Source organism: Protopterus annectens, chromosome 5.part1 (assembly GCF_019279795.1).
Source record: "Protopterus annectens isolate FY-2018-M chromosome 5.part1, PAN1.0, whole genome shotgun sequence".
Classification (NCBI taxonomy): domain Eukaryota; kingdom Metazoa; phylum Chordata; order Ceratodontiformes; family Protopteridae; genus Protopterus; species Protopterus annectens.
The window spans coordinates 355043685-355070740 of NC_056736.1; positions in this window are offsets into that span (position 1 = coordinate 355043685).

Consider the following 27056-nt stretch of genomic DNA (forward strand, 5'->3'; position numbering starts at 1 on the left):
TACAGTCTATCAAGAATCCCTCAGCTCCTTTTGATTTAAGTACACCGGAAAATAAACAACTTCATGCCCACTGGATTGCAGCAGCCCACAAGTGCAGTGTTGAGTGGGTGCATATTTTGGTTGAAAGGGACATGGTGAAATGACAAAAAATAAAAGAAGAGACTAAGGTGTTATGCAGGGACTTTTTACAGAAAACTGGTAATGACATGTTGGAGCATTTTCTAAGGGGTATTAATGATAAACTGGCTGCATATGAAAGGGAGTTAGTGAAAAGAAAAACATCTAAGTTAACAAGAGACCTGAGTGATTACAAACATAACCAGGCATTCAGTCTCTCTTCCAATCAGCGTGAGAGACATCAGCAAGTGAGATTTGAAGGAGAGTTGGAAGCCAGAAAATGCCAACAAACTGCTTATACATCAGGAGAGAGTACAGCATCTTCAATGGAATACGAGAGTGAGGTGGAATATCTACACTTCCTAAAGTGAGGAATGAAAACCATATGGAACAGAATTTCATAACAAAAGGGAATTTAATAGAGGTGGCTGCAAAAGATCATGGAATGAACAGGACAATAATAGGAAGGTTGGTTACAACTCCTGTTCGTACAAGCGAGGAAATGGAATTAATTGTGGTGGACTGGAGACTGTGTTTTTTAATTGTGAAGACAGTTATGTAGTGAATTTGTCAGGTTGTGAGTTAACACCTGAAGAAGTCTGTGTTTTAAGTAAAGGTATGAAATTTATTCCAACTGCTTTACCAAGAATATATGAAATTAAAGGGGAGCTTTTCAAATTTGTATGAAAACTACATTTGTTGGACTATTTTAAGGGATTTAATATGATAGTAAACATATCAATGATGATTTAGAGTCCAGTGATGATATTTTTTATTCCTGCAACTCAGATGTAGAACCTAATTCGTATTGTAAGTTCAATACTGAAGGAAGAGTTCGTAAAAGTGATATTATTCCCCCCTTTAAAAATGAGATTATACAGCAGTGCTCCTCTTCATTAAATTATAGGATACAAAAAGAATATAATTTGTTTTATAAAAACAATAAAGGTATTAAATACAACTTAAGTATACGTGAATGGCAAAGTTTGAGTAACTTTAGTCAAAAGAGGGAACTTGTGTTTATACCAGCAGATAAAGGGGGACATTAGTTGTTTTACATTTTAAACAATATCTGAAAATCTGCTATGAATATCTAAATAATGGAGAAGTATATGCTAAAGTGGAGATAGATGTGTATCATGAAGCTTTAGAGGAATATAAAGAACTTTTGAATAAAGGTTTAAGATTGAATTATTTTTCATATGAAGATGTACATTATACATTTAGTATTAAGAACTGTTGTATTGCATATTTTTTTGTGTACCCAAAATTCACAAACATTTATGTGATCCACCAGGTCACCCCATAGTATCGGCATGTGGTTATTTTACTCATAACATGTCATGTTTCTTGCATCAATATTTATTAACTAAGATCACTAAGTTGTCATCTTATATTAGGTGAAAGATATTAGGTGGGGTAATGACATGTATTTTATAGTGGCAAATGTCAGTTTATATACCAGTATAAAACACACTTTTGGACTGGAGGCTTTATTATATTTTTTTGGGTGATGCCCCTAGCACCCAATATATTTTAGAATTATTTTCATTTTATTTGTATAATAATATGTTTAAATTTAATGGGAATTGTATAAACAATTGCAAGGAACAGCTATGGGGGCAGCTTTTGCCCCCATGTATGCAAATTCATTTATGTTTTTTTTTGAAAATATATATATATTTATAATGATGATTTTTTCATAGGACATGTTGTTATGTATTTTAGATTCATAGATAATTTGATTTTTATTTATAAAGAGGGTTATGATAGGGTCACAAAATTTTTTGAGGAACTGCAGAGAAACAGATTTGGTATCTGCTTTGTTGGTTTACAGAAAGGAAAAAAAAAAGGAAATTATCTAGATATGACAGTTGAAAGTATGCAAGATGGTAGTATTAAAACAAGAAAATATAGAAAATGCGAGCATCAAGATCACATTTTACATGGCGTGAGTTGTCAATCCCCTTACTATGGAATATCTACCCTATGGGGAATTTCTAAGAATAACTAGATTGTGCAGTAATAAAAAAGAACGTAAACAAGAGCTGGATAGAACCATCAAAATGTTCTGTGATAGAAGGTACAATAGTGAGTTACTTTGGGAAGGGTTTAGGAAAGTAAGTGCAAAAACTGGTACCCATCATCAGTTAGAAAGGAGAGAAAGTAATAATGTGCTAAATAGAAATGTAACACAAGATTGTATTTATTTTGTTATGAAGTATACCTTATTCTCAGAAAAGCTTATTAGCTCGGTTAAGTATTTCTGGGATATTTTAAAGAAAGATATAAACCTTGATTTTCTGTATCATCGGAAATTGAGGTTATTTTATATGAGGGGGAGAAGTCTAAAAGATCATTTAGTACATGGGAGATTTCATATGCCAATTATGGAAAGAAATAATGGGGTAGTAGAAAAAGGCACGTCTCCTTGTGGAAAATGTGCAGGAAGTAAATTTGTAGTTAGAGGTTTTGATAAGATTAATGGTATAAGACTTCAAGAACCGGGACCATTTAATTGGGAGAGTGAAGGGGTGATATATGGACTTAGATGTCCATGTGGAAAATTTTATGTAGGGGAAGTAAAAGGAGGTTTTCCATTAGGCTTAAGGAACATGCCAGGGACAGTAGAAAAGCTAGTGAAGTAAGTCCAGTGGCTCTACATTTTCAACAATTTCATAATAAGGATCCTTCTGGGTTGTAGGCGACAATTTTAGAACAGGTACAAAATTAATATTTATCTCCCTGTGATATAAAGAATAAGCTACATACAAAAAGAGTCTAGTTTTATTTTAAATTTTAATATTCTTTTCCCTGTAGGACTCAGTGGGGAATATAATTGGGAATGCTTTTTTAGTGGGAACATTTTATTAAATCGTTTGTTTATTTGTTTAACTGATGGATTGTGGGGTATATATATACATATATATAATATATATATATATATATATATATATATATAGAAGGTGCATGGAATAATGAAGCTCACACACTGAAAAGAATATGTTAAGCCGAGGCACTAAGAGATTTGCTGATTTCTTACATTTTTTTATTACATTTTTTTTTATATCACTGGCCTTCTCATTTTTGTGATTTTCCATTGCTGCTTCGGCTTGGTGTTTGTATAGAAAATGAAAACATCTCTTTGGTTTTCTGCACCCATCCTCAGAGGAAGCTGACTGATCAGACTCTGCTACTTCTGAAATGTCAGATTCTGAATCCCTTTCAAAAATCAGGATCCCTGGATGGTTGAAAAGGGATGTGAGCCTCAGCATTACTCATGACCTTCATTTGTACCCTGTAATCAACTGTCTGAACAATGTGTCTAGCCATAGCTCTCACCTGAGATGGAAACTCGGACAGAGACTGTTGCTCTGTGATGTGGTGGGTCTTCTGTTTATTTGTTACATGCATTACACTAGTGAAGTCAGGAGGGGGCATATCAAAATTGATAGATTCTGCATCCCTGATTTTCCTTGCACCAAAATAATTTGGTTCTCTGATACCTGACCAGGCACTGCTCAGCCCCGGAAAGCATGTCTGACCCTTGTGTCGTGCATTGTTTCAGTACTAATACCACACCAAGGGACCTGTAGACAAAAGAAGGTGAGTGGTCCAATAATCTGTTAGAGCTACTGTGGAGTCACAAGCCATAGACCGAGGCACATTTCTTGACTTCTTTCTATGTTTTAGGTGCACAAGGGGATCAATGGTGGGGAAGGCACTATATCTGAATTCATAAACTCAGGTGACATGAGACAAGAAACTATCAAGCTCAATACCAAGCACTGGCTGCATGGATGGACAAATCCCACTACTGACCCTCTAAACAGCAATCTAAAGAATATTTCTGTAGGAATCCTATTATTTTCAGTAACACAATTCAAGGCACAAAGTACATGCAAAAATGTCATCAAATTTAGCAAATAAAGGCTAGTTTCAGCACTGAATGAATAAAACAGCTTAAAATAGTATTAGACAAGAAATAAATCATAAACTGATGAAAAATTCCTGTCACAAATGTTTAACCTACAAAATGGTGCCAAAAGCAATCTGAAGTCTATGTCTGTAGAGGTTACTATTCTAAAAACCGCACAGAAGTAGATGGCAGTTTTAGTAACACAGTTCCAAGTGGAAAATACATGCACAAAAGTTCCTTAATTTTGTAAAAAAAGGCTAGTTTTAGTCAGAATGAATGGACACAGTCTAAAACAGTCATAGACAAGAAATAAATTATAAACAGATGAAAACTTCCTTTCAAAATAGTGACAAATTCATGATTTAAATGAAAAAATATATATTAAAATGAAGTAATCTTGATCAATCACCTGAAATAGTCATAACAACAATAATAAAAATGCAATATTTGCAAGTTTTCATGTAAAAACTTCCAAATAAAGCTTTTGATCAACAGCAACTATAAAAACAGAACTGCAGCAGATAGTAAAGACAACCACAAGGCCTTCTATAGTTATGTAAAGAATCTCCATGGCAATACCCAGATTTGCTCTGAGCTACTGAACAATGGTACCTCCTATACCGAGCCAACAGATATTGCCAATATACTGGCTGAAAGATTCAGTGCCAACTTGACCCATCTCCCCCTCCCCCCAAAGGACCGATCACAATACCAGTAGATTGCCAGCCACCCAATATTACTGCTGCACAGGTTAAAACAGCACTGTCCAAGGCCAAGAATACAGCTTCTATGGGACCTTACAATATCCCTGTCTGTGTTCTACACGAAATACAGAGTGAACTGGCAACTCACCTGTGTGCCCTGTTCAATCACAGCTTCACCTCAGGCTTTGTCCCTACAGAATGGTGAACTGCTATAGTCATCCCTCTCCACAAAGGAGGAGTAACTACAGACCCTGGGAACTATCGCCCCTATTAGCCTGACAAGTCCGATATGCAAAGCTATGGAACGCATCATCATGGACCTAATAAACAAGGATATAGGGAATCTCCAAACTCTGGATCCCACACAGTTTGGTTTCGTGAAGGGTAGATCATGCCTGCTCAACTTGGTCATCTTCTTTGAGTCAGTCACCAGAGTTGTAGATGAAGGCAAGGTGGTTCATAAAGCCTGTCTTGATCTGGCCAAGGCCTTTGATATCATTCCCCACTCAGGAATCAAAGAAAAACTCACTAAGCTAGGCATCAACCCCTATATCACTAGGTGGGTTGCAAACTGGCTCACAGATAGAACCCACAATGTGAAAATAGCTGACTCCAAGTCAGACTGCTGACCAGTTACGAGTGGAGTCCCACAGGGATTGGTCCTGGGTCCTCTCCTGTTTGATATCTACTTCTCAATAGTCCAGGCCAACACGAAGGGACTCTGGCTGACAAAGTTCACAGACGATTACAAGTTGGGAGCCATTATTAACTCCCCAAGTGATGTTGACATCCTACAGAAAGGCCTCACTGAGACCAACGACTGGTGTCGGAACCATGGCCTTAAGCTCAATGCCAAAAAATGTGTCATCATCCCCTTAGGGAAAAACCCAGCTGTCATGAATTACCAAATTGATGGTAGTCCACTGAAAACAGAAGGCGTTATAAGAGATTTGAGAACATAGGTTGACAGCAACCTCTCTTTTGACCACCACATTGCCACTGTGGTCAGAATGTCCTTCTATGTGGCACATATCATTACTAAGAGTTTTGCATCCAGGAAGAAAGATGACATTGTCTCCCTCTACTCTTCCCTCATTAGGCCAATCATGGAGAACAATGCCCCATTTGGCATGTACCTCACTAGACACCTGCAACAACTGGAGAGGCTGCAAAATTACCTCACAAAGAGGATCCTAGGCCTTAAACACTTGTCCTATATGGACAGACTCAAAAAACTCCAACTATTCCCTGTCTCATATCGCCTACTTAGAGTGATCTCTTCTTGACTTACAAAGCCATGTCTGACCCAGCTCGGTTAGAAATGCTACATCTAAAGAAATACCAACCTCTCTGCACCATACACTACAGAGACCTCAACCTCATTATCACAGTCAACAGAACGTGCTGGTGGGACAGGTTCATAAAGCAGAGACTGCCTATGCTATGGAATAGACTTCCCATACATGTCAAACAGAGCACCCCACTGGCCCTCTTCAACAGAAATCTTGATGAGTGGATGGGAAATAGAAAATTCACTCCAGGGATCACTCCAGTGGCTCTACTCGACAGAGGCACTTGGAACTAAGGTCGGGTGGTACGATGCTAGGTTAATCCTATGGGCTAGGCTTGTAAAGGCTCCAGGACCATTAGCCTAGTACACACCTATGAACCTATGATCAATATGCCTTACCATGTTCATCAAAGTAAAAATAGAAGCATATACAAAATTTCTAATCTGAAAAAAAAAAAAAAAACAATCATAGCAGCATAATACACTGTTCAAGCACTGATTTATAAAGGCAGGGGGGTGACATAATGCCATTGTTATCTGAGTTTAGAAGCTGAAAATCCAGAAAAAGAAGCAGTCTACTCAGATATCCTTCTCTTACTGTGGTTCTAGAAAACTGAACAGGTTCTCTATGTAGTTTGAAAGGCAGTCTCTGTACTGTCAGGTGACTGGTTCATCATACCCTCAGACAAGCAGGGGGGTGAGTGCTGAGCTTTGACAGACTGTCTGAGATAAGGTAGCAGGGCATTATTACCCATATGCCAGTAAAATAGTCTGTTCATTGAGCATCTGCAATTGCTCTTGTCACTTTCTGAACAGCATAATGCCCTGCTTTTACTGTTCTTTAATGTCGTCATGGGAAGGTGATATTGCACAAAGTGATAAACACAGAAGTGTCTAGCACTTCTTCTTTAGAACACACAGACCTACTCTCCTCCTATGTGGTAAATAGTAATGAAAGAGTAGAGACATTGCACTTAATTGTTTGGCTGTCATAGTACGTAGAACATAACAACAAGAACAAGCAAATACAGTGGTGTTGCAATGTGAGATCATGTACAATACAAGTTGTAGATCATGACAGTTCATGATGCCTTGTGCCAATAAGCACTAGAAAAGTGCAGCATCCCTGAGAAGTATAATGTACAAATATTGCTCATGAGGTGGACACTGTTATCACTATAGAAAGTGGGAGGAAGGGGGATATAAAGTACAGTAGATAAAGGGGAAGAAGACACATAAGAAAGAACACTAGGGGAATAAGTAGGAGGGTGGTAGGTGCAGGTTGAAAGGTGAGTTAGTGGAAGGGGATAGGATGGGGTTCCATGCACAGAGAGGTGACAGGGTGGCCTGGCTAGCAACATTCACAGAGCCATTGTCAGCTCATAATCCCATATTAACATGGATAGGTGGTGCTGGACCCTCTGTTGGTCTGGTTGGTGGGGTGTGCCTCTCCAGCAAATCAGATATCTGCCATAGGAAAACCTCTATGTGGCCAAGATGCTGACCAACCTGACAATCTACTACATCCGTTGCAGCCATGGTCAATGGTTAACAAGACATGGGTATCAAACTAAGAGGTGTCCTCACCCAATCCTGAGAGCCATTCACATCCTCAGACCCACTGTAATTCACAAAAGAGGGAGGTGGTGATGATGGTCTTTGGTTCTCATTTTCATCTTCCTCATTAGATGGACCTGCAAAGTGAACATACACCAAGAAAAAGTACTGTTAGTGTAATACATCATTGAAACACATTCATCTCTTTGACAGATAGCACTGATGTACACTCCATCTTGATGTTAGTTGTTCCCAAATTGCTTATCTCCTGATGAAATGAAGGCTACAGTGAACGCATCATTTTTGCTTTGCTGTGAATTTACTTGAAGAAGAAAAATAAATCTCACTCATAATAAATCTCTGAAGACTCCCCTGGAACTTCAGATTCTCATATCTGCAGTCTTTTAGGCATGTGAAGCCTCCGATCATCATAGTAGCATCAGCATTGTTCTGAAGTCAGCTGACTTGGTAAGCACGAGGCCCAGTTCATGCCAGAAATCCATCTTTCTGAAGGTTCTATCATACAGACCCAGGAAATGCTTTCTGAAGTGGGTGTGAAGGAAATAATGAAATATCTTAATCTTCTCTATACTCTGTGTAACACACAGACATCTATGTCATCAGGTGCTGCCAGCCATCTCTGTCTTGCAGGATACGAAATGCAAATGGTATACCAAAATGAGAGCAACTTGCTTAAGTTATCATGCCTAAAATTCCCATGCAATGCAAGCATTTGTTGTTCCGCTCATGTGCATGCATCTATCTTTTACACTCACCTTGGCATTTTGAGAGCATGATATTGATGCCATGGACATTCTGCTCATTATGAATCTTCTGCGCAAAAGCAGCCTATAGTCATTCATGATATGAAGCTTCATTTGCAATGGAGTCTACAAAAATAGTTTAATTTGTGGAATTTAGCTTGTAGTTACCATTCTGGTTATTTATATTCTGCAAATCATTGAATAGTGAGAAGTAGGATTGTGAAGGTTTTTACAGCACTAGTGATACTGGTTTTACTGTAAAGGTCTATACTTTCCTTTCAAGCCATTAAGACTTCAGCCGCATGGCTGTATGGTAGATATACACACTGGACATTGTGTATTTCCTAACATATTATGTTTAACATGTTGCCTTTATGTTCAGTGACTACATCAATTAATATGTTGTTGAATGGGGCAGCTTTACCATGCTATTTCAGCAGACATTTTTACAAGATATCTATTGTCAAAAGATATGACATGGTACTGTAGCAAAATGTATAAGGCCTGTATAATGCTTGTGTACTGCACCTATAGGCCTTTGTCTAACAGGTATATTCTCAGTACATGTATATGATGTGGTATTGTTGCACAACATATTAGGCATGTGTATTGTAACAGTTCCTTTGTGTAACAGGTATATTCCCTGCACCTATATACACACCCTTAACAACATATACATATATATTTTCATTACAAGCAGGATTCAGCAAGTATACAGGAAAAGAAGGCAGAGGGAGAAATTCACAAGGCCAAAAATGATGGTCTAGTGCAGTCAGTAAAGGTGCACAAGCCTCAGAAATCAGGTAGAAAATATACAAACAACCACTAAGAGATCAGGTTTGGCAGACTGGGCTGTGAGACATAAATAATGTCAGTGAGCAGAACCATGCAATGTATAGGTCCACTTTCACTTGACCAGTGTGATCAGATGTGCTAAGTAGAAGGCACAGGGAATTACATGGGAAAGATCAAACAGAGTGAGCTGCTATGATCTTCAAGAGTGTCAGACATAGATGAAGTATTTGTGTCATGGGGTGAATAGGGCTTAGGAGTTGAACAGGATTTATTCCCAGTGAGAGTGTAAATATTGACTCTTAGTTGACCCACTGCACCCTCATCTCAGTGAGAAATAAAGCAGATTTGTAGTCTATAGCAATGGTTGGCATATTACTGCAGTGGTGGTGCTGCGGTAGCGTTGTTGCCTCACAGTAAGACGATGTCCTGTTCGATTCTCAGCTTGAGCATCTACTGTGTGGAGACATGCGTGAATGGGCGTACCTTCACTGAAGGTTGTGCATCAGGGTTGGCAACTCGGCACATATAAATCTACTGCCAATCATTAGCGGACCGGAGTTCCGCTGTGGCGACCCCTAACCGGGAAAAACCGAAAGACACAACAGCAGCAATGGTTGGCATACACAGTTGTTAAATTAATGGTTATACTATAGCAAATTAGGCATTGTGTATACTTCTATTCATATAAGAAAGCAGTGGATGCATTTAGAGCCCTTTCATGAATGTCACTTCAGCATTTTTTTACCATATTTTATGGTGTTCACTATGGTTTCCTCAGTACTGTACATTCACAGGTAGGAATAGGATAGGCAACACACATCTCTGCAGATGTTGTTAATGATACTCACATAACTGGAAATGTGTCAAGGACAGAAAACATGATGACATTAGTGCCTGTCTCACTTCTGCATAGAGAGCAGCCATCAACAGAAGGAGTATTTATTTCAGAAGAAATTGATGTGATGTACTGGCTGAACACATCCCATGCCCTGTGCCGAAGGACTCTCAATCAGCAGATAGACTTGTAAGTGTTCCAGCTGTGACTTAATCACCAACTTCAGGAATATGCACTGATTCACTGGTGGGCATATACACCATAGGGGAGCAATGTAGGGTACCTAACACCATCAAAGACCGCAGTTGTCTCTGACCTGCCTGTGACATTAGGCATTAAGCAGCAGGTATGCGGGAATGTGATCCAATGGCAGTCCATTACCATAAAGTCCTTAACAGAGCTGGTGTCTTATGTGACATTCACGATGAAACCACCCAATTCTACAAGAACATGGACAGAAGACAGAATGAAATCGACTGGTCTGATGAGGGTTATAGTGTTGCATACTGCTGTGATAAGTGCCATGCACTATAGAACAGATAGTGCCATACTGTCTGGCTAAAGTGGCATTATTGTGTATGGCTGGGGTAGATATGGACATTGGATACATATGCACATGGGCCATTACAGTGGAGACATTCTGCAGCCATGTCAATATCTGACCGATTCCCTGTCACCCTTTGCTGTGAGTTGGCACTCCTCATCAGAACACATCATCTAGGCCTAGCTCATGAGCTGGTCTTGTATCTTAGGGCTAAAGCACTAGTCTAGTAAGCCATGGATCATGAGCTCAAATCCCAACAAGGCCTCTGCTTGATCTTTTGTTCAAGATTCTGAGAGGTGTGAGATACAAGCTTTTCATCAAAAGGGGAGAAAAAAAATATTTAAATTCTGCTCATATAGTTCAAGTTGTACTTATACTGACCTGCAAGGTGATACATTTTTGTATTTCTCTGCTTTTTGTGCATGGTTTAACCAAAAAATGTTATCTGTTTGCACTTATTTTAGTTTGTTCATTGGTTTATAGGTTTATACTAGGCTAATTACCCCAGGGTCTTTAGAAGCCTAGCCATGCAACCCAACCCAGTTTTGTACCAGAGTTCCTTGGACACCTATATGATGGGGTATGTTGATGGGGGATTAATTTATTTACTGTTGACCTCTGTCTGTCAGAGACATGGGAGCCAGGCTGGGAGTAAATTTGTGATTTCCCATCCAATAATCAAGGTTATTTTTGAACAGGGTCAGGGATGAACTCTGCTTCACGTAAATGGGGAAGGTATTCCATAGCTCAAGGATCCTTTGAGACACATATCAGTCCCTCCAGATCCTATTTATGTCACAGACAAAGTTTGGGTCCTTGCATTTAGTGTTTCTGGTGTTGTTTGTCTTGTAGATGTGCAGGAGATTCATCAGAGGTGGATCCCAGAACACCTTATATTCTAGGCACAGATCACCTCCCAGTAACATGTAGGAGAAAGAATACAGAGAGAGAACCTTAAGGTGATCAATGGGCCCCAACAATATCCTGGGATGCATCCTAAATAGCTTGAAACATAACTTATCAGGACCATTTGAGTCACTTTTCAACTATAGCCTCAAAAAATGCTTTGTACCATGAGTATGGAGAACTGCAATGGTTATCCCCACTTCACAAAGGTGTACTATCAAACAACTCAGGAAACTACAGACCTATTAGTCTGACTAGTTTAATATGTAAAGCCATAGAACAAGTTATCATGGAAATGATCAACAAAGACATAGGCAACCTTCAGACACTGGACTTAAATTAGTTTGTCTATGTCACGGGACGTCATACCTATTAAACCTGGCAGACTTCTTTGAGAAGGTCACCAAGGCAATAGATGAGGGGAAAATGATGCAGTATGCTTACCTGGAACTGGCTAAGAGGGTTGATGCAATACCCTACTTGGGTATAGATGACAAACTCACCAAACTAGGCATAACCCCCTACAGAACTCATTGGATTGCCAACTTGCTCACAGATAGGACCCAGGAAGTCAGGATTGGAGATACCACCTCTGCTATGAAACCAATCATCAGAGGAGTACTTCAGAGCACCATGCTGGGACTGTTTCTCTTTGTCATCTTCTCAGAGATAAAGGCTAATGTCAGGGGCATTTGGCTGGCAAAGTTTGTAGATGACTGAAAATTGGGAGATATCATAGATTCCCCCCATAACACAAACATCGTACAAGAGAGTTTAGCACAGACAAATTACTGATGCCTAAGTCATGAGCTAAAGCTCAATGCCAATAAATACCTTTTGGGAAAACTGCCACCAAAGCTAATTGCACCATCAATAAGTCACCCATAAGAGTTGACCCAGTAGTCATGGATCTTGGAACATATGCAGATAGTAATCTGGCTTTTGACCAACATGCAGCTAAGGTGGTAAGAAAATCATTCTGTGTTGTCAACTTATAGGTAAGAACAAAGCATCCAGATCAAAGGAAGTCACAGTGCCAATTTTTTAGTCCCTTATCAGACCCAAGTATAATGCCCCCTTCAGCATGTATGTGACCAGACATATGCAACACTTGGAATGCCCGCAAAGATTCCTTACCAGGAAAATCTAGGGTATATACACATTGTCCTATATAGATCACCTTAAAGCCCTATCACTATACTCTATCTCTTACAGGTTACTGAGAGGTGATCTATAGCTGACATACAAGACATCTTTGGAGAAGTCTCTGATGGACCTTTTGCACATCTACAAAATGAACAACATCAAAACCACTGGATCGAAGGATGTAAATATTGCTTGTAACATAAATAAGACATGCTGGCAAGAAAGATACGTGTCTCAGAGGATCCCCATGATCTGAAACAAGCACCCAAACTATGTGAAATGCAGTCCATCTCTAACCCTATTTAAGCATAACCTTAACCAATGGATGGGAAACCGAATATTCATCCTGGGTCTCTGAGAAGTGAAGGTAGACAGTAATTTCCAAACTAACATATCCCTCCAACATAACATCTGGAAACTTTGTAAATACCAAAATCCCCTGCAAATAAATGCACACAATACACAGGGACATGACTGTATTGGATTGCACAGCTAGACTTATAAAGGCCCTGGTGATTGTTAGCCTAGTATATACCTATGAACCTTTGAAGCAGTATAGCATCACTTCTTATGGAGTTCAGGAGCCCTGCACACTCTTAAAGGTACACAAGGGCAAGGTCATGTAGTGCAACAATATCTTAGCAAAGGGTATGCTTGCAGCCTGCTCCCTCCCGCTGGCAAAGCAGCACCAGAAGATGGCACAAAGTAGCTTCCTATCCATATCACAGGAGGAAATGATCAGAAATACCATCTACAGTATCTTTCCAGGGATACCCCTAGGCTGTTTGCCTAGTGATGTGTTCTCCCATTTCCTGTCACTAGTCTTGTGTTTCTCCCTCTTGACCTCTGTAAATGTCAAAACCTCCCTCCCCATTTGTCCCACCCATTTTGTTTTGATAGTGTAGTATGAGCTTATCTGGTACTCTATAAAAATGATGACAATTGTGAGCCACAACAATTTTTATGCCATGAGGTAATTACACACTAAAAGCAAACCATGCAGCAGTAACCATCATAGTCTGATGTGAACACTGCATACATCATGTTTATAGTGCTTCCCCATAAACACCATTGCCCAGACTTGTTAACCACACATTGCAGCATAATCATCATTGCTGGATATTACCTCTGTTGCTGTCTAGGGACTCTCACTGGCCATATTCCATCTTGTTATTGATGACTATAATTGATGTCATCTGCTGATCCTAGTGGATGGTGTAATAAAAAGCCATAGTTAATATCTTGATCCTTCCTTCATAATATAATATTATGGATCCTTTTACAGACCACAAACATCTTTCTGGCCATATCAAGCAAGTACTAGAGGGAACCCCCCCACATAAATACAGGCATCAAAACAGTAAAATGATTAGCCCAAACACATGATCTGTGATGTCCCGTGAACTCAGGTAGAACCAATGTCCCATATCTAGGCATGAGTGATGTTGAAATTAATTTCAGTCAAGGGTTCAAGCTTCTACATGGGGTTCATGAACCAAGATTCCAAATGGTAGCCTATGTCACCTGCAAAACAAAAAAAGCCATATTTAATTATTTAGTTATTTAATCATACATATGTTTATTTTATTTCTTTTTTAGTGGTTGTTGTGGTAATGTGTAGGTTATGTGTATAGCTCAGAGTGCCTTCTACATTACATAGCACATTAACTTACAAACGTGCTGATCTTGTGGGAATTACATGCTAGTAAAGGACCCAAAGGTCTGATCATCTAATGAATGTCAGTTATGAAACTCCTCAGAACTACCAGGTTGGGAAATACCCAGTGTCTCTCGAGTTTTTTTTTTTTACTGAAAGGTCCCTGTAGCTAAGCTGTTAACAGGTACACATGTCATGGCATGCACAGATTTAAGAAAACCATAAATTACATGAGACTCACATTTGGGCAAAACACAATAACCAGGATGTTGTTGATGTTGCTGTGTCTTTCAGCTTTTCCCGGTTAGGGGTCGCCACAGCGGAGCTCCAGTCCGCTAATGATTGGTAGTTGATTTTTATGTGCTGAGTTATCAGCCCTGATGCACAACCTTCCATGAAGGTACGCCCATTCACGCATGTCTCCATGCAGAAGATGCTCTAGATGAGAATCGAACCGGACAGTGTCTTACTGTTAGGCGACAACGCTACCGCAGCACCACCACCGCGGGTCGAAACACAATAACCAGGATCTGGATGACATTCCAGTACAGTCAAAATTGATCCACAATCAGGTCATCAGTAAGGATATGGTAAGTCGGCTCTATTGGTAATACGTATGAACCCAAAACCTGTGAGGTCATGCAACTAAGTCAGCACTGCCAACAGCTAAGGTGAAATAATGACGCTCAACACAACATGTCTCCTTGTTGATGCTCTGCAATTATTCTGCATTCTTTTTCCTTATATGAACATGTTAAAACAGAAAATGCAGCCTCAGCCCTGAGATCTAAACATAGTAATGTTTTAAATTTGCTTCATTTATGTGTCATTATGTACTCCTTTTATTGTGCATAATTATTGACACGCTTCTATGTACTCATTTGCAGGCACTTTAATGCTCTATGCAAGGTGCTCTATAGCCGCACAGCAAATACCTGTGAATCAGCATCACCTTGTACATTGCCCAGGGTTCTTATTACTTGATCGAACATTTAGGTTATCGAATAGCTAAACGTTGATCTGGTAATAGCAAAAGCAAAAAAACTGTGAACGGCCGATTTAATGCAGGGAAAGTATTCCCTTGGCCGTTATGCAGATTTAGCCCCTTTTACCACTGTAGAGTGATCTCGGAGTTGGTATATTTAGTTAGGGGAGTTTTAATTTTTCGATATTACCAGGTCGACGTTTAGGTATTCGCTAACTTAAACTTTCGATCAGATAATCAGATTGCCCAAACACATAGAAATTATACTTAAATAGTACACAAACTGTCAATGATTTTCTGACTTTTGTCTTTCTGGTGGCAATTTATTAATTTAATCTACATAACCTCCAGCCAATTTAATTTATTTACTTTAATGCAGCAACTGGAATTAAAGAAAGGCATAACGTCTCAGCCTGAACATATAGTTACTTTTCAGTAGTAACAGGTGCAGGTGTGACCTACAGTAATTCACAAAAATGTATTACTTAAAAACTTCCCCAATTGTTTGGTCATTTGCTAAAACAAAAATAAATTGTTCTCACTAATGCCTATTTTATGCTTGTAGGGATAGATATCAAGCTCCATGGGTTCCAAAATCGATTCCACTTCCATACATGTTCCACCCATTTTTTTAGTAGTAAAGTAGTTTTTGCTTTGGTTGGAAAGCAACTATGTAAATAAGGTGCTCCACCTCCATGAAGCAGTTTGAGCAATTATTCTATCAAAAACAGTCAGAAACAAAACTAGAACAAAAAAAATTTTCTTCACTACATCATCCAGTGAATGTAATGAAATGTAAATGCCAACCTTACAAGTGATTTGCAAATTAGAATTTCTGATCTAATACACAGCTCTGTAACACATACATTCAGCATTAGTATGTAACATATGCAAAATTTTAGGAAATAGATTCATAAAGTAAAATATTAATACTTTGAAAAATAAACAAAAAATGAGCTGCAACTCACATTTCACTGCTGCTGCTGCATTCAGGCGGATTATGTAGGAAGGATTGTTATGATAAGATGACTTTCTGACATCTGTTTCTTTTTATAGGTATCTTAAAGTTATACATTTCTTGCTTGTGTGTTTGGAAAATGTTTCCAGCGTTTCCCTGTCTTGTGTCTCTGATAAGAATAGCTTTCAGAACTTAAATGGCTTAAATGTAAAAAAAAAAAGTCTTGATACTGCAGAAAAGTACTTTTCTTCAGCCGTGTGCTGGTTATTTAATTTATTTATTAATTGATCGATTAATTGACTGTGTTTGCTGACTGGGTGGGTGGGAACTGTGACACTTTTCAGCCTTGACCTTGGTGCAGAAGCAAATGTTTAGAGTCATGCAAACACTGCTAATAAAAGTTAGACTGAAAAACAAATTTATGCAGTCAGGAAATCTTATTAGGTTGTTTCTCTGCCAAACTACAATACTGCTAGGTGCAGCCTACTCCATTCCTCTACCCTACCCACATACCAACCCTCACACCCCCAGCTTCTCTGCATTTAATTCTCACCCTAGTCTCACCCTCACATACAACCAATCTACAACCACTTTCTCCCACTAACCAATAACAGCCTCTTACATCAGTAAATTACTAGAACTGATAAATATTTTGACCCACCCACAAAACAGTACTATCAATTTGCAACAACTTCCTCCTGCCAAACCAATTTAACCAATAACAAGCCCTTCCATCTTTATGTTGCTATCACTGACACTACCTGCACTTCACTTTTCATCATCTGAATACGGCCTCCTTTAAAATATCCCATACTCCAAATTCACCACTCCCTGCCATGATATAATGTCTCACTCTAACCTTCCTCATACGCAAAGTTTTTACCTACTCTACATCTTACAAAACACAACTCTCCGACTATGTTACCTATTATCAAAAGACACGACTGCAATGTAACCTCTTCACCCGATCCATCCTGTTCAATATCAGTTCCCACTTATATAACAATCACTACACAAATCTCATTAAACTAAAATTCCACCAAAAAAGATTGAAAGGTATTTTCTCCAGCTGTTCCACATAAACTAAAACAGCACACATGTAGAAGTATACAACTGAATCTACTGCTTTTAGGTGATACTCACACCAATCTTGGAAACTTTCAGGTACCAAGTTACTCCACAAATAATACATCGACTCTGACTGCAAACCTAAACTCCTTTCCTGACAAAATAAGAAAGCGCAACAAAAAAATCAGTCTATTCCTTGTGAACCTCAGAAGCATTGTAAACGAACTTCCAGAACTACAAGCATGGATAAAATATTACTCCCATGACATATTAGCAATAACAGAGTCCTGGCTAAAACTTAAAATTAGTTAAGACAGAAATATTGCAGCCCCCTCCCCCCCGGCTTAACATCCTAAAAGCTGATAGATTAAACAAAAAAATAACTGTCACCTTTCTCTTCTTCCATACCCTCCTTCAGTAAGCTAAAACTAAGTGCTCATAAAACAATATATATGGCAGCCTTTTATACTCCACCTGTTAACAACATTGGGTCTATATCAGTCAATCGAAACGGCTGACGATCGAACACCAGATGTTCGAACTGTGAAGTTCGAACACTGATTATCACGAAGCAGCGGAACATTGAATTCTTTCACAGGGAAAGAATTCGGTGAGCCGTTTCTGTGGCTTTGCGATTATCGGGACTGTGGTGGGAAGTTACGGGTCGGGTTCAGGTAAGTGTGCGATTGTGTGGACGTTAGAGTTAAGGTGTGGGTTAGGTGAGTTAGGGTTAGGGCGTGGGTGAGGTGGGTGTCTGATACTGACAGACTTTAGGGTTAGGGCAGGATAGTTGAGTTAGGGTTAGGGCGCTGATCAGGTGAGTGTGTGATAGTGACGGACCTTAGGGTTAGGGTTTGGGTTAAGGTAAGTGGATAGATAGTAGTGTATGTACAGTTTAGTGTAGGGTTAGATGTAGGATTTTAAGTGTTTGTGTGTGGATTGCTGTTTTTTTGGTGTGCTTGTGTTGTGTGTGTGTGTTTCTTGGAACAGCGATTTTTTTCCCTGGGGAAAGAAAATCGCTGTTCTAAGACTTTGATGTTTTTGTACTTCGTGGTTAGAAGTTTGAACATATGATGTTCGAACGTCAGCCATTTCAGTGAACTGATATAGACCCAACAACATCAGCACATTGGAGGATGACCTATCTTGGCTATCTCACAATGTACACAGAGACAACTATAGCAGACAATGTTAACATTGACTGGTCAAGTTTCACCTCTGAAACAATGACTGCTAGTATAAATCTATCCAATTCCTCCCAACTTATCAGACCAGAATCAGCCTGAACAATAGTATAACTATCACACAGGACTTATTATTAACAAATCATCCTAACAATATAAGCTCCCACTGCAGTTTAGCAATCATACTTTGTGACCACCTGCCCATATATGCCAAAAGAGAATGGCATACTTTCCCCAGAAGAAACACATATAAACTTCTTGCAACAAGAATGCTGACCCAGAATTGTTTAACACCGCACTACAGTCCCATAACTGGAACATCCTAAAATGCTTGCCACTAGATGATGCTGTTTTCTTTTTTAATAAGATATTTATGGAACAACTAAACAGCATGCCCCCAACTTACACTCAATAATAAAACAAAAACAATCTTCAACAATACAAATACATACAAAATAAAGCCAAATGCCAGCTGAAACTTAACAAAACACTTTATTACTCCAAATTGCACAATACATGCTACAAAAATTCTAGACAATTCTGAGCCACAATATCTAAAATGCTACACCCTGGCTCAAATGTACAACCAAACTCCATTCCCCATTGTGCACCTGAAGAAACAGCATCACTAAACTACTTCATAACCAATTCCAAAACAGCTCAGGCTCCTCAAATACCCTGACCACATCCCAGTCCATGTCACTTCCCAAGTCCATTAATGCTCACACTTTTTTCTTTGGACTAGTATCTATCAGAACAGTCCAGATATACCTCAAACAAATTAAACCAACTACTCCAGCTCCGTATGGAATTCCTGGTGATTTCCTAAAAAGTACAGCCAGCTCAATTTCCTTTCCAGTATCCATTCTCGTAAATAAGTTTTTTTAAGAATCATATGTCCCAGCCATATGGGGAAAAAAATCTCACATCACCCCACTACACAAAGGAGGTAACCTCAGTGATGTAATCAACTTTAGACCCACTGCCATTCTCTCCCCACCTTCAAAAATCCTCGAAACATGCATTCATAATCATTTACAAATGAAGAACCTCCTTACACCCACACAACATGGTGCTAGACCAGGGCATAGCACCACCACCACAGCTCTCCTAAACTTCACCAGCACAATTAACCTCGCCAGAGTCAAAGGCTTTCTGCTGTGTTTCTGGATCTGTCCAAAGCTTTTGATACCATTTCCCATAGCTTACTTCACATTCCTCTTCACTTGGCCTATCAAACACTTCCACCGACTGGTTCTCCGGCTACCTTTCCAATAGATTCCTGTCTGTTAAGTGTATTAATTCTTACTCATCCTTCCTACCCTTTAAAACAGGTGCTTCCCAGAGTTCCATACTGGGGTCACTGCTTTTCAACACAATTACCAGCAACCTATACAATGCCAAATGTCAAGCATCTCTCATACAATATGCTGAAGACTTTGCATTAATTTGTTCTCCCAGTAACCCAATTACTCCACAAAACATCACCCAAGAGTCAATTTCATTAGGTGAATGCTGACTTAACAACTCCCATCTTCTATTCAATCACAAAAACAAAGCTGCTATTATTCCTCCGAAAAGCCCTTACATACCTCAAATAAAATTTCTCAGTTGCAGCCTCTGATAACACCCTATAGAAGTCATCTCCCATACAAAGCTACTATCTATGGCAACTGATGATAACCTGAAATATGACTTGCAAGTGCAACAGGTTATCAAAAAACTAATCAAAAAGGAGGCACACTCTATAGAACAAAAAACTACAACTGACTCATCCATCCTACTCCCCACTTTACTATATGGCTCCCCAGTACTGCTTAACATTCAAGCTTCCATCCAAAATGAATTAAACCAGTGCTTCAACAAAATATCAAAATTTGCCAGTATGTCATTAAACAGAACCCATCACTGCATATCCCTAAAACATATTGATTTACTTGAATTACACAAGCAACTCACTTACGCCCAACTACTCCTAATCTACGTATTAATATACAAACCAGAACAAAGCAAAGCCCTACTACACTTATTACACACATAAACTCCTGCTAGGCCACTTTGATCTGGAAACAAAATGCTCCTCACTACCTACAAACCACATCGGTCAGCAGGAAACATTCTCTGTTCAGCTATGCAGCTCATTCTTCTAGCCCTTTTTTTAACACCTTTATTGAATTATCACTTGTGACATAGGCTATCCCCTTACCTCTTAAACATACTAACAACCTTTCCAATTTTAAGGCCAATATAAAAATATCTACCTGACACTTGTCCCTGTACCTACACAACCCTCAAAACAGATTGACTCATTATAATTATGCCTTTTCACTCTTAATTCGTTAACACCTTCATACATTACCAGTTAGTAATGGCCAAACATCAAAAGAAGCTCTCACTTTAATGATACCATGCTACTAGTATATGCTCTTCTACCGCTGCAGTTGACACTTTCGACTATTTATTTTCCTCTCTAATGTTCTTCCACAACATTCATATGTCTGTAATAATAAACTCTGTCTCCATGCCCTTAATTTCCCCTCCTGCTCATTACCCCTCCTCATCTCATTCTATTACTCTCTGTATTTGGTAGCAGAATACACTATTATTTCTCTCCTCCATATATCCTTAGAAATACAGTCAGTATTTTGAAAACTATGTGTTAGTTTACTTGACATAAGCTATCCATTTCTGCAAAGTGTCTTGCTACTTGCAGATAGACCAAAGGTGAGTCTGAATCTCTCCATCCAATTTTCTAGGCTTGCACTGAACGTGGTAAGAGTGCTACTTTGGGTAACATGTAGAAGACATTTGTTCCAGAGGTGAGGGATACACTGGCATATGAATCATGCCAATGTGTCTTATTATCTGTTTAGTTTTTTTAACTGCATATTTGAGGCACCATTTGTTCTACGAAGGAACAGTAGGCCAAAGAGGGTTGGATCTTTCATGGCTCAAAAGGTCAGGCACAGATCTCCATGGAAGAGTCTAAGAGTCAGAGTATAGATCTCATCAGACACATTTTTGAATTTAATGTTTTTTCTGCACGTATTTCCCTAAACATGTCAGTCAACTCGAGAAACCTCAAAGATTCATAACTAAAAAGAGGAATGGTGTGAAAAATCTTACTTATCAGGAGAGACTATCCCCTTATCTATGGTGATTATGCATTTATGGGGTAGAAAATTAGATTAGTATATTTGATTAAAAAGGATTTTTAGTTTATCTTTAGAGAAGATATAGGGAAGCTATGGCTAATGGAAGCTGGGATAAATTATACTGAGATAACAACAGTACACCAGCCAGTAATCTGTCATTTTAATTGAAGCTTGGGCTTTGACTGTGATAGTTGTGTTAGCTTTATGAAGTAAATATACCATGTGCAATTCTTCCCTCTTGTTAAGGATTAAAAATATGCTTGTACCCTTGAAAGTAATGCTGGATGAATGAGATATCATATTTTCCCATGACTCAGTAACTCCATCGATGTTCTGACTGGAGTTTGTGTTTTGGGGAATGCATGAATCTCTTCTGCTTGGTGTTTAATGGTATCATGATTTAATAATGCAAGAGTTGGTCAGTTTGGTAACAGTTTTCAAAGAAGGCCTGACATATGTCTGATATGCACAGCTACCATAAATGAGGATTATATAGCCACGTCATGGTTACAAACTGGCATGCTGATTATACTTAGTTTCCATTATTTAAATATGCATCTATGTTTCATTCCATCGAAAATATCTGTATAGCTATAGCTATAGATATCTTTCTATATATCTGTATCTAGATATATCTGTATCTATATATATATGTATATATATATATATCTAGAGAGAGAGAGATAAATATTGATATATGGGTATACAATGCTTGTCTGACATCTGTTGACTAAATAGATTGACAACAGGACTGGGAAATTGTACAGTTTGTAGTCTTGTAATTAGTATATATAATTACCAATTCATGTGGGGGACTTAGGGAGGCTTGTTCCACCTGCAAAAAAAATAATGTTTTTTGTCGATTGCTTTACTTTAAAGTTTGCATACATTGAGACTGTTTCTAAGCACATCTGTGGCAGTGTGTCCCTGTTGATGATGTTGATGTTTTGCACTCAACGTTTGGAAGGTCGACATATGAGTGTCTTGACATAAGTGAGTATACCCATATATATCTATATATATATATATATATATATATATATATATATATATATATATATATACACACACACACACACACACACACACACACACACACACACACACACACACACACACACACACACACACACACACACACACACACACACACACACACACACACACACACACACGCACACACAATGACAGATAGATAGATAGATAGATAGATAGATAGATAGATAGATAGATAGATAGATAGATAGATAGATAGAATTTTGCCACAGATGGCTTGCACCTGTCACCCCTGGGATTCCGGATACTGGCTAAGGCTCTTGCTGCCCCTATAGTGCCTTTTTAGGCAAGGTTCAAATAACAAATTCACCACCGTAACAGGAACAGGCAAGCAAAAACTGAGGGTAATGCTACTCAATGCTAGAAGTCTAAATCTCAAAATGCACTCACTCGAGGCACTCCTTAAAATGGAGAACATCGATATCTGTCCAGTGACTGAGACCTGGTTCAAGGCTCCAGAGAGCACCCATGCACTACCAGTCTATAACTCATACCACACTTTTCTGCCATGTAACCTGGACCAAAACACCAAAGGCGGAGGTGTGTCCATATTCATTAAGGATATCCACACCTCCAGGCTAGTTGCTCAGCATAATGCATCCAAGGTTATCCAAGTGCAACTAACTCTGGGCAAAACTGCAATCCAAATTGTAGCTTGCTACAGATCCCCCACTATGCCCCAGGATTCCCACTCCTCTTTTCTTTATGTACTGGAAAATATTAGGGTTCAACCAAACACCCTATTAATGGGCGACTTCAACTACCCCACCATTAACTGGGAAAACTACCTGTGTATCAACTCCTTAGCTCAACAATTTCTGGAATTCATAAATTCCAATGCCCTGGATCAACTTATCCACACCCCCACCAGGGGCAACAATATCCTAGCCCTAGTCATTACCAAAATAAGTGACCGGTGTTCCACACCTGAAGTCAACTCCTCGTTGGACTGATCCGACCATAAGCTAATCACCCTTGATATCTACATCCAGCACCCACCCCCCATTAAGGAAACTGTGGTAAAAAATTTCTTCAAAGCCAACTTCATGCTTCTTAAGACAGAAGTGGTGAACTTCATGACACCCATGCAGATGGACAATACAGTTACAACTGCTGAATCTTACACAAATGCACTCTTTAAGCACTTACACGAGTGCATGGATCATGCTATCACAAACAGAACCAAGATGCTATCTTCCAAAAAAAGGAAGCCAGTCTGGTGGTCCCCTGCCATAAACAAACTGTACAACAGAAGGAAGAAACTGTTGCAAAAGAGAGTAAAATCCCATGAGTGGCTGAGATCCCTTATAAGATCCTCCAAAGCTAGCTACGAAAACAAAATCACCACTAATTCTAAGGACAACCACAAAGCATTATATAGCTATGTCAAGAATCTCGATGGCAACACCCAGATCTGCTCTGAGTTGCAGCCCAAAGGCACGAAAATTACAGAACCAACTGATATTGCCAAGATCCTGGCAGATAGGTTCAGTGCTAACTTTAACCCCCCTCACCCCCTAAAGGGCCCATATCTATACAGGAAGAATGCAGACTCCCTGTAATCACAACTATGCAGGCAAAAGCTACACTCTCTAAAGCCAAAAACACAGCATCCATGGGACCGGACAACATCCCAGGCTGCGTTTTACACAAACTTCAGAACGAACTGGCTCCCCACTTAAGCACCATGTTCAATAATAGTCTCACATCAGGCTTTGTGCCCACTGAATGGTGCACAGCAGCAGTTATCCCACTCCACAAAGGGAGAGCCACCACTGATCCCAGGAACTATCGACCTATTAGCCTGATGAGCCTGGTCTGCAAGGCCATGGAATGTATCATCATGGAACTCATAAACAAAGACATTGGTAACCTCCAAACTCTGGATCCCACCCAGTTCAGGTTTGTGAAAGGCAGATCATGCCTCCTGAACCTGATCGACTTCTTTAAGGCAGTCACCAAAGCCGTAGATGAGGATAAGGTGGTTCACACAGCTTATCTTAACCTCGCCAAGGCTTTCAACACCATCCCCCATTCTGGAATTATAGCTAAACTCACTAAACTAGGTATAAATCCCTACATCATAAGATGGGTTGCCAAATGGCTCACTGACAGAACCCACACTGTAAAAGTTGCAGACTTCAAATCTGACCTCAAAGCAGTGACAAGTGGAGTACCACAGGGTTCCGTCCTGGGACCTCTCCTGTTTGGTATGTACTTCTCTGGAGTACAGGCTAACACAGAAGCCCTCTGGCTAACAAAGCTCACAGATGATTGCAAACTAGGAGCCATAGTCAAGTCCCCAAATGATGTGGACATCCTATAGAAAGGCCTTGCTGAGACAGATGCCTGATGTCAGAGCCATGGCCTCAAGCTCAATGCCAAAAAGTGCAGTGTCATCCCCTTTGGTGAAAACTCTGTACCCATGAACTACCACATAGGCAGCAATCTACCTAACACAGAATGTGTAATAAGAGAGCTTGGGACCCAGGTGGACAGTAGTCTCTCCTTTGATAGTCACATCGCCACAGTAGTCAGGAAGTCCTTCTACATGGCACACCTCATCATAAAAGGGTTTTCATCCAGGAAAAAAGAGATCATTGTTCCCCTCTACTCAACACTCATTAGACCCATTATAGAGTACAATGCCCCTTTTGGAATGTACCTCACAAGACATCTGCAGCAGCTGGAAAGGCCACAGAAGTACTTCACAAAGAGGATTACAGGCCTCAAACAAATGCCCTACACTGACCACCTCAAAAAACTCCAGCTTTACTCCGTAGCATATTGCCTGCTCCGAGGTGATCTCTGCTTAACATATAAACCTATGACAAACCCAGATCTGTTGGACATGCTACACCTAAAGAAATCTGAGTCCCTCTGAGCTACATGCTCTAGGGACCCAAACCTTGTCACCACAATAAACAGGACATGCTGGAGGGATAGATTCCTGTCCCAGAGACTTCCCATACTCTGGAACAGCCTACCCATCTATGTCTAGCAAAGTTCTTCATAAGCACTCTTCAAGAAAAATCTTGATGAGTGGATGGGAAATAGGAAATACACCCCGGGGATCACTTCTGTGTCTCTGCTCGACAGTGGCACAGGAAAATAACTTTCTTGGGTGACGTAAGCCAGGGAACCTTGTTGGCTAGGCTTATGTAGGCCCTTGGGCTGATATCCTAGTACCTACCTATGAAGCTATGAACCTATACTCACTTATGTCAAGTTAAATTGTTCAAGGTAAAAACTGTAATATATACATTTAAGATATCTGTGGTGATTTGATATTACATATGGCTTACATTTCATACACATTTTTCCAAGTATGTCTCACCATTTTAGTGCAACATTACTTTATAACCAGAGACGAAATGTAGCCAAAATGAGCAAGAAATAAGGGAAAAATGTTCTTGAATATTGTCAAATATGAACTGGATAAAGGTGATGTAATGTTAGAGTGGGAGGGTACTGACAGTAGGACAACAATATTAAATAAACCACACCATGAAGGATGAAAACAGCACGTTGCTTTCATCCATGCAGAAGCTATAAAAATGAATAAGTAGCAGATTTAAGTACTCAGAGTGAAGTTTTGGTGTAGGAACGGCAAATGCAAGAGAGCTGCATAACAAGTGATGTCATTTCTGCTGAAGTAAAGATTTAGTTTAGGATGCTGTGTAAATGCAATGTCATGGGTTTCAGTTTAAAGGCAGAAAGTTTAACTTAGTGTCTATGTCTCTGTGAAAAGAAGATGAACTAAACTGATTCTGAAAAGAGTATGTTGTGAAATTTTCAATCATTTAATCTATGAACCTATGAACCATATAAAATTGGATAAATATGAAATACCAGAAGAAAACTCATGATGGTTAAAACTGTAATCAGCACAATAGTCCTGTCTGGAACAAGAGATGGAGATAGACTAAATAACATAAAACAATAGCAATCATAAATAACATAATTTACTGGATATAGGGAATCTAAAATTAACCTTGTCAAACTTGGGGGTAACTAACCAAATCATATTGAGAATGAAGAAAGAAATGAATATTACAGGTCGAAATCAGAAAGAAAGGATTACAATAGATTCCCTCTCAGATTCATATAATCATTTTTATTTATAAGCCTTTATACAACATTCAAACATACAACAAATTAAATGCATTCAAACAACTTAAGTATAAAAATCAAGGAATGTAGTAAAAATAAAATGCTTGACGGGAAATTTAAATTGTGAATTTCTTAACAATATTACTGGTGCGGTAATCTCCCAAGTAAGGAGTCAAAGAATTCAAAAGGTTAGAAGAAACTGCTAAAAATTATCCATGTCATGCTGAGGTTAAGTGAACACTTGAACTCTCTGTCCATCCCTATTGCAGAATGGACGTGTCTCATAGGGTGGTAACTTTTGA